The following is a 12,014-nucleotide window of genomic DNA, read 5'->3' on the forward strand; positions in this document are numbered from 1 at the left end:
AGGGGATAATGACAGACCAGGCAGTCTCACCCACCTGTTTTAAATCACAATTATTGCTGACTTTCGTTACAGTATATACTGTATGTACCATTTTGTTTAGCTCCTCCTTTTATTTTCTAACCAGAAAGATATTCACCCCTCTCCCTTATTTTATACAGCAAAATAATTTACTGTGAGCTGCAAGAATAACAAAAGTAGTTATGAGGAACACTTTGCTGTTACTGGAGTGATCCTTTACTGTTTCCATTTTTGCTAAAGGGAAGCAAACTTGCTGTTAGATATTGTGTAAAATCCGGCATTTCACCCCTCACTGTAGAGTCTTTACATAGTGGACATTTTCTAAAATAAAATCACATAATAGTAGAGGAAAAAAAACTTGATAGTATGTTTTTAAATTGCATATTGAAGCAACTTGTGTTTAGAAACAAGCACTAACGATCACACACAAATGAAGCATTACCCTGTCAGTCCAAAAACAGGTTTTGTTTTTCCCAGCAGGGGCCTGCCCCATATGGCATCCTGTGCTGAAAGTTGAGCGAAAAAGTATCTCTAAGGCTGGAAAATAAGCCAACATCCCTGCAGCCAGGTTTATACCCACAACAGGGAATGCTGTGAGATTAGAAATCAGTGAAGCAGAGGTACATGCCAGTATCTGACTTTTCAAAGAAATAACTTTTTTTCCCCTTCAGGAGATTCAAACCTCTTGTTTTCATGACCTTAAGAATATTATTGTGGTAGAACGCATTGCATTTGCTTTTTGGCTGAGCTCACAGCAAACTTACCATAATCCTGCAGCTTTGTGTAACGAAGAACACATAATTATTTATTAATTATGATTTAAGGAAGATTAAACTATTTGTGGTATGTACGCTTTGAATTTGTCAATAAGAGTGCCTTGTTTGGGGAGTATGTGGCTTTAAAATGAAATCACATTTGTATCACAAAAAAGGTGGATCCAAGTCAATTTGAAAAGACATTATGTGAAACAATGCAAATGAAAACTGAAAAACAATTAAATATGTTCTGATATAGCAAGAACAATAACATTAAGTTGAAATCTTTGTGAAAACAACATTTTGATTTTTTTATTTTTTGAAAACTAAATAGAATTATGCTTTAATATTAAAATATTTCAGAACATACAAAATGGTTTAAACTGTCAAAGTAGCTTTCTTTTTTCTCAACTCCCATTCGATGGTAATTTTAGGATGTTTTTCAATTCACAAACTCACAAATTGTTCGTGATAGAAACTTCACAAAGTCTTGTCAAATGTCTGAAAGCAAAATGCTTTCAACAAAAAACATACATTTTTAAAAACAGTCTAAAAATGTCTTACTGCCTTGTAAACCTAGTAAATTTACATGACACAGAAAAATATTATATAGAGAGACAGGTATTTTATGTTAATGCATTAAATGCTAGTTTTCACATTAATTGTTTTCTCCTCCTCGATTTTGATTTCAGATGGGAAAAAACAATACTATCAAAATGATGTTTATATTTGATCTGAACTGTGTAGTAACCTCATCCTGAGACATACCTGGTAATATCTGCCTGGTCCAAAATATCTCCACGACCCTCTTCCTTGGTGTCCTGTGCATTGAAATTGTTCTCCTTTGTGCTCTTTGAAGAGCCACAGTACCCACTTTTTCTAATCACTGATTTAGGAAGATTGAAATTAGCACCCCTTAGTGAATACTGAATGCATATTAAAAACCTCATTAGTGGTATTTGGCAGGCTCATTTAAATACATTTCCATGAATTACCATTATTCATTATATGTAAATTATTTCAAAGCGGTGCTTTATGCAGAAGCCATGCAGCATGCCACAAGTGGTACTGCTCTTAGTTAACAGGGGCGGAGCTGACACCAGGTGGTAGTTGTGCTTACCGCACATATTGTACAGTACATTATCCTCGTTTGGTAAATGGGTCCCTGAGTGTATGGCTGCAGACATACAACGTGGAAATTGTGGAGCCATATGCAGCAGTTTTGTTTTCCCTAGTCTTACCTTATGTTTACATTTTTTTTGCCTTTGCTTAAGGTTAATTGTCCTTATGTTGAAAATATTCTGTCCAGAGAATACTAGTAAAAAATAGAAAATCTTTTTACCTGGCTAAATGGAAAAGACAAAGCACAGACCTAACTTTGAGTTCAAGGCCAGTAAACAACTTTGCCAACTGTTTTTGTCACGACACATAGTTTTTTCTCAATGATTTAACCACTTTAACTATATTCCAGCTTTTTAAACTTCTTGCCTAAATAAAAACTCCAGTACTTTTTATTTTTAACATTTCACCAGAAAAAAAATATAGTAAAAAAACAGTACTTGAGTACTTGTGACACAATACAAGCTCTTGAATTTTAACTATGAAAATGAAATTAGACCATCCTAACATAACTATGTTTTGGCACAAATTACTTTGACTGTAAAAAGCAATGAGGTAATAGGCCATATACTTATTTTTCTTTAACCAAGACATGCCATAAATGAGACATAAATAAAGAAGAGATAAAAAAGTGCTAAATTGTTCAATAATATTGACAATATTTTAATATTGTAAACATTAGCTTTTGATAGAAATATGTCCCAATATATTACAAATTAACTGATTTAGATTAACTGTTTCTTTGACATCACTACATTTCTTTTCTGTGTTGATTTTTCCTTTAATGAGAAAATGAATGAATCATGTATTAATTTGATTAATTTAAGTTAAATTAGGTATGGTTAGGTTATGGTAGGAATACCATTTTTATTTTATGTAAAGAAGTGCAAAAAGATATCAAACTCCTGTGTGAAATAATAAAAAAGAATCTGACTATTTTTTCTCCACTAGTTGACATATTTTGACTGTTTCCTGAGAAAATGTTGATTTTATTCCACTTTAAAATGAAAATGTAATGTTTAAGAGGGAATTTCAACAACAAAATGCCATTCTTCCATACAAAAGTAAAACAGGAGAGTTACAGTAATTGCATAAATACAATTCTTTGTTATAACACAAAGTCAAATAACTCATCTACCTAATTTAATCAGACAAGCGGCTTGCTAATTACGATTGGTCATATCCTTAGGTTAGGTCAGTCTGAATTTCTGTGTAAATTTAATTCGGCACAAAGTGGTTGAGTAATACATTTTTATTGGTTCTCAATGTTGCTTTTGTTAAAGTTATTTTAAGCATATCAGTGGGACAGGGATTTTGCCATGTGAGGGCTAATATCAATACCAGTTTTCATAACTGAAAAATTTAATGATTTGTACAGTCATTTAAAGGGATTGTACTGTAATTGTATTTAATAACTGTTCGTTCTTCTAAATTCTTGTAATATTTGCTTGACATCTTTCAGTCAGCTTGGCTTTATCTCAATGTACTTTTTTTCTTCCATACATGGCAGGGATACTCTAATAAAACTTTATACATACCATGTTTTATAACCTTTAACTATTTAACTATTTATGTTAAATATAGGTGACAAATTCTACATAAAATCAGTCATATAGACAATTGTACTAAATTCAATCTTAAATGCATATAGCCATTATATTTATAATTAAATATAATTATATATTTAAACCACAGAAACATACAGGTAAGTGCTTTGTAGCATCAAGACTGAAAAATATTTTGGTCCTTACATAATGTTTGTATTAATATTTTCCATTATTTACCAAAGTTTAGTGTTTTGGTTCCCTAAACAGATGGCCTTTTGAATCTTGGTACTTTTTAATTAATTTGGCTGTGATTTTCTTATGCCCATTTTTACAGTTGGGCATACAGTATTACTGAAGCAGTCTGTGTGAAGTACATCAATCTATGGCACAACAATGGTACCCCAGCAGGATTTTAACCCACAAGCTTCCAATTACAAGTGTAAGTCTTAGTGGTTCAAATATACCTGGCTGGCTATGGAAACTTTAGGTTCAGTAGGATTTATAATGATGGTCTATATGAATATGCAATCTTACAAAATTGAAGTGGGGTTCCATGTGCAGTAAAATCTAAGGAGTTTTTCCTCTGCCCCTGTTTAAGGCATTACAAATAATTTCTAACAATACTGTTACTAGTCGTCTACTCTGTGTATTGAGGAAAATTCAGACTTTCCTACAAGCTACAACTCTACATATAAAATTTTAGAATTTGGAATTTCAAAATTCATAATTTGTCACTCCTCCACCAAAAACTCTCCAGTGATAGTACAAATTTGACCATTTCCTGCAGGGATCAATGGTGAGACACTAGGATTTGGACTATGGTCTAAACCAGTGGTTCTCAAACTGTGGTACGCGTACCAGCAGTGGTACGTGGAGTGCCACCAGGTGGTACGCCAAATGACCCTGGAACTGTGTCATGTGCGTTGAAAAATCGGGACAGGTTTGCATATTTAATAACGCAGCCTGCGTACTACGATACAGTGTGCGCTAATACTTCAGTGGACACAAGAGATACTCTGTAATTCTATACCACTCTATAGGAATGCGTGCTACAGATGCAAGTGACCAATTGTATTTAAAAAAAGCTACTGTATCTCCAGCAAATAGGGAGAAAGGAGAATGTGCGTGATTTTGGAACAATGCCAACGTTGTAAACACAGGAATGCATAGAAATACGTGCTACGAACGCAGGTAATCTTGTGAGCACACGAAAGCGTGATAACAGAAAAATATTTAAGAACTGTTCTAATTTGAGAAAAATACACTGAGTGTCTCTGTTTCGCTCCCATGCGCATGAAATAAAAACTTTAAATAAATACGGAAATAAAAACGGAAACGCAGAAAAATGCAAGCTTGCGGATTGCTAAAGCAGGTAAGCTACACTATTTTTGAAGAACCTTATTTACCGTTGGCAAAAGAACTGACACGTATTATGTGTAGAGAAAAAGCTGCTAAACAGCTCGACCTGCTGCCCCCCTCCCCCTGAAAGACACAGTCATTCATAGAATTATTGAAATGAAGGATTATATCAAAAGTACACTGTTAGAGCACGTTAAGATGAGCAGATGTTTTTCACTGCAATTAGATGAGTCTGTAGTCGATTTGGCCAATTTGCTCGTTTACGTTAGATACGAGTTTGAGGGCATGTCCCATGAGGACTTTCTGTTCTTTAAACCGCTACCAACAGGAACTACAGGAGAGCACATATTTCAGCTTCTGAATGAATTTATCGAAGAGAATGGCATCGACTGGATAAAATGTGTGGGAGTTTGTACAGACGGTGCTAGAGCAATGACAAGCCGACATAACGGTGTAGTTGCACGAATTAGAGAGGTTGCTACATTAGAGAGAAATTAATGTACGCATTACAACATCCACCGCGAGACCTTTGCCGTCAAGAAAATGCCTGACGATTTAATATCTGTTAGACTCTGTTGTGAATTGTATCAAGGCTCGAAAAATTAATTCACATCTGCTTTGCTCAACTAAACAGGCTCACCCCTCTCACTGAAATGGTGCTTTTTTATTAGTTGTTGTTAATGTTTTTTTTCTGTAAAACACTTTGAGAAGCCACCTTTAAAGGCGCTATATCAAATAAAGTTTTTTATTATAATATTTATTATATGTATGTGTGAGTGTGTGTGCACGCGCGCTCATGTTGGTCATTGAGAATTTCTGGGGTTCCTATGAGATGATGATTTGTAGGTGGTACTTGGATGCTTTGGTTGGATTAGGGGTGGTACTTGGTCCAAAAAGTTTGAGAACCACTGGTCTAAACGATTAGTGAACGGATTGTGGAAGTGACACATGAGAGGCAGGAGTCTTGCTGTTTTTTGTTTTAGATATAGTATACGGGCAATTTTTGCAGACTCATTCTGCAAAAATTGGTACAGGGGTAAGAGTGAGTTGAATAAATAGGAGAACAGGGGAGACAAAATATTTGGCATCATTTATTTTGACTTTAGCCTACATTTAGACTTTTTTTCTATTTGTGTTACCATCCAGATGCAACATTCTGTGTCTTGTTTATGCTATAGGGCAGGTTTGGTACAGAATGTCCTTTCAAGGTAGTATGGTTCCTTAGAGAAAATAGCTAGTTTGCATGGTTCATTTTATAACTGTTAGGTCTTAAAACAGCAGATCTCTAAAGAAAATAGCACTCTACAATCCAGTCGATCATTCTTTAATTCATAGATAAGTTCCAGTCAAGCTTTTCTTTAAATAAAACAGTGTCGTAATTTTTATAAAGCTACACTGTTGCTTTTACGTTTTTTACATCGACACTTCTTAGTGATTTAGTTGTTTTAGTGATATCAATATTAAGTGTATTAAGTAGTTGCATTTCCCTCAGGTTGCTTTTAGTAATTGTTAATGGAACTTGGCAGTTCTACAACATTTCATTTTTGTAGTTCTTTTCAGGCAAACAAAAAGCCATTACATGTGAAATGACCAAACGTTTTGTGAAATGTAAAACATTTCAAAGTCTAGTAAGAAGACTTTCTACTTTCTATCTCTCAAAAATTTAACTTCATTAAATTTTTGAGAGATAGATGATAAAAGAGGATGATTAATAATTGATCAGCCTCTCTACATACATATACATGTGTGTGAATATACAATATTGTATAAATAATGCAAAAAGGAATAAAGCTAAGTGTAAAGGTAAATCATGATATTGACTCCCAATGCTTGTGTAAAAATGAAATTCACCATAGTACAGTCAGGTTTTGACAAAGTTTTTTCTATTCCATTGTCATGCAATAAATGAGAAAGTATAGCCAGTGATACTTCTTTAGTGTAGTGTAGCCACATGACAGGCTTATAGAAAGAACATTTGTTTGCTAGTGAAGACCATCCTCCCTCATATGCAACCTGTCTAATAATAATGATAATGCCTGATTCACTGTATGCACAGTTTGGAATTTTAGTTGATTGGATTTAGTTTGATTGTTTGAAAGCATTACTCAAGAGTATAATAGTATGTCATACATTTCTGCCTGATGGGTGACCTGGGACCTTAGCGTACTATAGTGACACCCATCAATGAGTTACTGAAGTTCTTCAACACACTCACCTATGATTCATCATAGAACTTGAAACCCTGCATTGACTTTTATCAATAGCTTTGAGAGTTTTGAAAACTTGTAACAAACACCCCTGCCACCTCCTTTACTCAAGACTGAAGACATTCACTTCATTTTTCCTATCTGTGCATGACATTCCTATGAGAACAGGCTTTCATCTGATCACTCTTTTTGATCTCTTTTCAGATCAGTAGAATCCTTTTTTGGTAACATGCTTTAAGCTAAACACTACAGTGCACTAGGGCTTTGTATGTTTTTGTAACTTACTTCAATATAAATTCTGTATTGCTTACATTAGTGATTAGCAGTATATTATTTTTTATAAATTAACATTATTAGAACAAAATAAATTGAAAAGCTCTTCTACAGTTTGTTCTGTAGCTAATCTCTCAGACTTATTCCCTATAGCAGACTTTCCCCAATATTTTTTATATACAGATGCAGCCATTCAAAACAAGCAGGCGATACCGCATTATTTTGCGGTGCGCTTGACGCTGTATACCGCAAATAACGGTATTAATACCGTATATTCTCGCATAGAACCGCATGATACTGCATGATAACGCAGGTAAAATAATAGTATCCAGAATTTCCGCAAGGTGGAGCTAATAAAGCTCAACCTCTCATGTTTGAGCTGTCGCCATCAAAGTCTTTACCGAAGATATTACTTATAGTATTTAGTAATAGTATTTAATAAATAGTATTTAATAAATAGTATTTATGAATGACGTTGGACAAGCTGTAAACTCAAAGTATTGCCCTGGTCCACATTCTTTTTTTCATTGACCGTCTTTGTGAAAGTAACACCACAGCATTTCGTTGATCCAATCACGCATTTGTTTACAATCATGCAAAGTACAATAATTTTTGAGAATCTCCGATTCACCATGCCTTTCACATGCTCATAAAAGATATTGATTTAGGATCATAAACATATTACTGTATGCAAACTGTATTGTATACAGCAGTGGTTCTCAAACCTTTTGGACCAAGTACCACCCCTAATCCAACCAAAGCATCCAAGTGCCACCTACAAATCATCATCTCATAGGACCCCAGAAAATCTCAATGACCAACATGAGCGCGCGTGCACAAACTCACATACACATATAATAAATATTACTATAATAAACTTTATTTGATATAGCGCCGTTAAAGGTGGCTTCTCAAAGTGTTTTACAGAAAAAAAACATTAACAACAACTTATAAAAAAGGACCATTTTAGTGAGAGGGGTGAGCCTGTTTAGTTGAGCAAAGCAGATGTGAATTAATTTTTCGAGCCTTGATACAATTCACAACAGAGTCTAACAGATATTAAATCGTCAGGCATTTTCTTGACGGCAAAGGTCTCGCGGTGGATGTTGTAATGCGTACATTAATTTCTGGAGCAACCTCTCTAATTCGTGCAACTACACCGTTATGTCGGCTTGTCATTGCTCTAGCACCGTCTGTACAAACTCCCACACATTTTATCCAGTCGATGCCATTCTCTTCGATAAAGTCATTCAGAAGCTGAAATATGTGCTCTCCTGTAGTTCCTGTTGGTAGCGGTTTACAGAACAGAAAGTCCTCATGGGACATGCCCTCAAACTCGTATCTAACGTAAACGAGGAAATTGGCCAAATCGACTACAGACTCATCTAATTGCAGTGAAAAACATCTGCTCATCTTAACGTGCTCTATCAGTGTAATTTTGATATAATCCTTCATTTCAATAATTCTATGAATGACTGTGTCTTTCAGGGAGAGGGGAGCAGCAGGTCGAGCTGTTTAGCAGCTTTTTCTCCACACATAATACGTGTCAGCTCTTTTGCCAACGGTAAATAAGGTTCTTCAAAAATAGTGTAGCTTACCTGCTTTAGCAATCCGCAAGCTTGCATTTTTCCGCGTTTACGTTTTTATTTCCGTATTTATTTAAAGTTTTTATTTCATGCGCATGGGAGTAAAACACAGAGATGCTCTGTGTATTTTTCTCAAATTAGAACAGTTCTTTTTTCTGTTATCACGCTTTCGTGTGCTCACAAGTTTACCTGCGTTCGTAGCACGTATTTCTATGCATTCCCATGTTTACAACATTGGAATTGTTTCAAAATCCCGCACATTCTCCTTTCTCCCTATTTGCTGGAGATACAGTAGCTTTTTTTAAATACAATTGGTCACACGCATTCCTATAGAGTGGTATAGAATTACAGAGTATCTCTTGTGTCCACTGAAGTATTAGCGCGCGCTGTATCGTAGTACTCAGGCTGCGTATTCGACACGTATTAAAATACAAAATATGAAAACCCGTCCCGAATTTTCAACGCACGTGGCACAGTTCCAGGGTCATTTGGCATACCACCTGGCGGCACTCCACATACCACTGCCGGTACGTGTACCACAGTTTGAGAACCACTGGTATACAGTATGCATATGTATATTTAATGTCTTTACTGCGCCTGTTTAAGTATTTAATATTTATATGGAATTTTACCACTGAAGGGAAATCTTAGTAGCTGAGCATAAAAAGAATAGGAGCATAATGCGTGTGAAGACCACAAACGATATTAATTTTGGAACATAAACATACAGTATTACAGTATGTAAACTGTATATGGCTGGTCTCGGTACTTTAAAGAAAAAATACACACCAGTATTTCATTTCTCCCTAAACATTTTAAGCATCGAAGTCTAACTAACAAGTTTAACTAACGTGAAATAACGTGTATAAAAAGTGGTAGTTTTAAGCTTTTCTGCAAATACGCTCGATACCGGAGTCAACAAGCATACTTTTAGAAATTGATTAATAGGGAATATAATATGGAATCGCTTATCTAAAGAAATTAATAACTATATAATCATATTCATGTACTGCAACGTAAGAATAGTACATGCTGTACAATGTCTGACTTGGAAAGTCAGTTTCTTGCATATGAAAACACTTGCATTATGATTTTCCTTAAAAATCATGCTTAAATCCCTTTGAGCTGCTAAAACAGGTGAAGTTGAGAGTATTACAGCACGGCTGTGTGCTGCAGGCAGTTGAAGTGAATAACAGGATGAAAGGAGTTTAGGGCTTGGGGAGTTTCACTGGTGTCTGAGATGGGCCAAAAGTGGTGTTGCACTTCATGCACTTCCTACTTCTAGTGCCTACTTCATCTGTGCAGCAGAGGCGCAGATCAAGCAGGTTGCAGTAGCCAATCCCTGTTTGCCTAGTGTCCCAACCTCACCACGCCTCCCCCTCCCAAACCTATTTAAATCCTGCTCTTTATTTAAGCTGTGCTCAGTATTGTTTTCAAGTCTTTGAGCTCTTGGTCTAGCCTTTGCTGAATTCTTCCTACCTGACATTTGGATCTTGGGCTGTTTCCTGACCTTGGCTTTTGGATTGTCTTCTGGCTTTGGACTTTCACTCACCTCTTGATCCTGATCTTGAAGCTAGCCGACGTGCTGTGAGGAATGAGGGAGAGTGATGGCCGACCAGGAGACAGGCAGACAGGGGTGTTGAAGTTGGCAGCAGGCAGGGAAATACACCACTGTGGAGGTCCTTGTAGTCCTGGGTACAGGCAGTGTGACGGAGGAGCCTGTCCTAAGGTACAGGTAGCACGGGAAATACACTATTCAAACACCCTCCGTTGAGCGGTTGCTACTGTAGATAAGTTCCTGAGGGTGCACACTCGGGCTTGACTAGGAACTGCTATTACTTCATTTCACATACATACATAAAACATATACTTACATATGGGTATGAGTGAGTATTGTGGCATGAATGGAGAGCAGTCTCAAAATTAATGATACTCACTGTTTGTTTGGTGTTGATACTTCTGAGATGGGTCAGCCTATGATGGCCCCGGAAGGCCAAATCTTACCCCAGTTCTTAAGGTGTATTTATGGAGATGGTTAAAATCACATGCATGTGAAAAGGGGGAAATGTTATTGTTTGTATTGATGTTTATTTTAACCGGGATAAAAGGAAATATAAACTTCGTAATTAACATAGATTTGATGATGTTCTTTTGTAAGTAATTGAATGAATGTATTATGGTTGTATAATTTGTGAAATTTTGAGTAATGGTTTGTTCCAAAGGGGGGGGGGGCTTACATAGTGTAATATACAGGCTGGCTCCTCCTAATCAGTCAGTTGGTGAATCAGGTAGTTGTGACCAAAATCAGAGAGAAGGCAATAAGAGTAATTGTAAGAGGATTTATTTGAAGGACTATTTTTGTTACTTTTGGGGTTTTTTCTTGTATGGGGAACAAGGAGCACTGTAAATAAACTGCACTTACTTCACTTGAGTGCTTTGCAGCAGAGCCATTCTTTTGTAAAACAGACCTACTTTGGTCTTCCTCAGGCCACTGTATGACAGGCTGGTTCAGGGATCCACAGAGGATATTTGAAGACTGGGATCTTGTGGAAGATTTAGGAATCTGTAGAAATTGCCAAGTTTCGCTTATGTATCCTGTGGAACTGCGCTGTAAATCAATGGTGGAGCACCTTCTCGGTGGTATTTTTTTAAATTAAACAGAGGACTGTGATTGTTGCATTAATCGGAAGATTGGGTGCCTGGTTAGCAGGGGGATGGTCGATCCGATGGGAGGCCTGCGTGTGTGCCGGGAACCGCGGGAGGACTGTGATCGCTCGTGGAAATGTTGTGGTATCCTGAGACATGCCTGGGCTGCAAGCCAACGCCAGTCCAGGCATGACAGTGAAATGTTAAAGAGTAACATGTACTGCTTTTGTTGCATGTGTTTGCAATAGTTTGCATTTGCTACCAGGAGTTACTGTGTCAATGAAATAGTGCACTTTGCACTGACTAAGAAATAAGGACTGCATTTAAAGATCTATTGTCTCTTGACAGAATTGATAAAAGAGTTGAAAATAATAGATGGATGATTTTTTGCAGACAGTGTTTAACATGTTCACCTGAAAAAAATGCAACTGATCATTTTCTGATTCAACAATACAGTTAATAAACAAGGGCAATTTTTTTTACCGTAAAACATTCCAAAAGAGG

At 36.3% G+C, this 12,014-nt stretch overlaps 1 protein-coding gene across 1 annotated transcript in view; it reads left to right on the forward strand.

The window, feature by feature from the left end:
* The window catches only part of LOC148661626 (catenin alpha-3-like), a 600,833-nt gene that overhangs the window by 98,523 nt on the left and 490,296 nt on the right, over positions 1 to 12,014 (forward strand). The window lies entirely within an intron of this gene.

This window comes from Lepisosteus platostomus, chromosome 6, assembly GCF_059453375.1.
Source record: "Lepisosteus platostomus isolate fLepPlt1 chromosome 6, fLepPlt1.hap1, whole genome shotgun sequence".
Lineage (NCBI taxonomy): Eukaryota > Metazoa > Chordata > Actinopteri > Semionotiformes > Lepisosteidae > Lepisosteus > Lepisosteus platostomus.